Raw genomic sequence first — 2,161 nt, 5'->3', positions numbered from 1 at the left:
CCGGCTTTTACACGCACGTGAGACAACCAGAAATACTACAACTTGGGTCAGGTGCACCTTGGTCCTCAGAGTGACATTTTTTCTCTTGAACATTTAAAATTGTTTTAATACTGTATTTTATTTAGATACAGTGCTTTATTCAATACTGTATTTTAATATTTGTAGTAGATTATGGTTTCCAAAATACAAGTACAAAAGCTACTTTTATGCCTCAAAATGTACAGAATGCATATAATTAAGTTGGTTTTCATATATATATATATATTCTCCAAACCCAATGAAACATTTTGGAGGAATGGATGTCAGTTTGTATAGAGAGATTCTTGATACCTAAACTATTTGAGACTGTTTTCCAACAAAACCCTAAAATAGTATTTTATACTAAGGTTTGTTTCCAATGTTTAAATAAATCCCCTTGGGTTTTAATTTAAAATGCTTCAAGTCCTGAATTGCTAGTTTACTTTGATTTAACCAAACAGTAGACATACGCCAAGCAGATGTAAATTCACACTGCAAAACTATATGTGATAGAAAGATTTGATAATTTTGGTCAATTTTCCAGGACATGTTTTGAAAGCACTTAAATAATTCAATATATATTCTCTTTTAATTATATGGTGCATTATATTTATATTTATTTTTAAGTTTTAACATATAATTTTATCGGGAGCTCGTACAGCTCTTATAACAATCCATAAATCCATTGTGTCAAATACATTTGTACATATGTTGCCATCATCCTTTTCAAAACATTTTCTTTCTACTTGAGCCCTTGGTATTAAGCTCCTCATTTTTTCCCTCCATCCCCACTTTTGAATCCCCAGTCTATCACAAGGAATTAATTCATGCTAACAGCCTATTATATTTTTTCCTGTACCAACCTCTGATATACATATTAGCATATATAAGGCAAATTTTGGTTATTGTTGATAAAATAAAATTAGTTAATATTTTTATCTTCCATCAGCAATGCATTATGAAACTCCTTTCCCATCAAATCAAACTGCTCTAATTTATTCTTTTTATTAAATTCAAAATGCTTAATGGAATATCTGTTCCTTACCTTATTAGCTATTTCTACAATGACATGTTCAAATTTCCTAGTTGTTTTTAAATTTTTATTCAGTACAAAAGTACAATTCAGAAATTTCATTTATTGGTGCTTTTATTCTTGGTGATTAATTCCTAGAAATAGGATTAGCTGGTCAAAGGCTCTCTATATTTCTAATTTAGAGGTAAGGTATTGTCAGACTGCTCTCCACAAAAGACTGTGATAATTTCCATCAACAATATATTAAATTACTGTTTTATAGAAGTCTTTTTTCTCACCATGAAATGATTACTATCTTATTACTATCTTTTTTAAATGTTGATTTGATGGCTACATATAACTTTTAATTTTATAATTATTTAGCAAATTAGGAAACAATTTATCTTGCTACTTTATTGGTTTTGTATTCGCTTTTGCAAAACTTGCTATTATTTCATTTGGTAGATTATAAATTGTGTTCCATGAATTAAATTTAGGTATTTTTGCTTATATTTATTATGAGTTTGTTATTTATGCTTTTAAATTTCTGACAAATGTCACTATACTCTAGGTAAACACTCTTTTTGTATCATTGTGTTTTAAGTAGCTTTTCAAAAATTTTTACTGTTTTAATATATTGTGGTTTTTTTTATCATAAAAGCCTTCGTTTAATAAAATTATCTAATTCTTGTTCAAGGTTTCAGAGTGTGGTGGTGGTGGTGGTTTGGAGTCCAGATTAGGATTTCTGCCACATTCCTAAATTTGAATCAGGTTTACCTGATTTTTCATTTTAGTTTTTAATACCCTGGAGTTAGAGTTTTGAATGGGCATCAATTAGACAACCTCGTAACTCATAAATTTGGGTTATTTTTGTGGTGCACTACCTCTAGAGGGAACTATTCATAAAATAGGTATATTCATTTTTTTCTATTTGTCATGACAATTTCCAGTAGATGGCATCAAAGTAGGAAGAAGGGATTAGCAACTAATCCTAGTGTGTAACTGCAACAAGTTATCCTAAAGCTTCCAATTTATGTTCATATGCAACATTTTGTTTCCTTCATCGATCTTAGTTGTATTTTAATATGAAAGATATTATGAAATGACATATCATACTAAAGACCTCATGAT

Source organism: Echinops telfairi, unplaced genomic scaffold (assembly GCF_000313985.2).
Source record: "Echinops telfairi isolate 266 unplaced genomic scaffold, ASM31398v2 ScPeMD7_3533;HRSCAF=4204_0, whole genome shotgun sequence".
Classification (NCBI taxonomy): domain Eukaryota; kingdom Metazoa; phylum Chordata; class Mammalia; order Afrosoricida; family Tenrecidae; genus Echinops; species Echinops telfairi.
The sequence above is the reverse complement of the archived record's forward strand: the minus strand, read 5'-3'. Positions refer to the sequence as shown.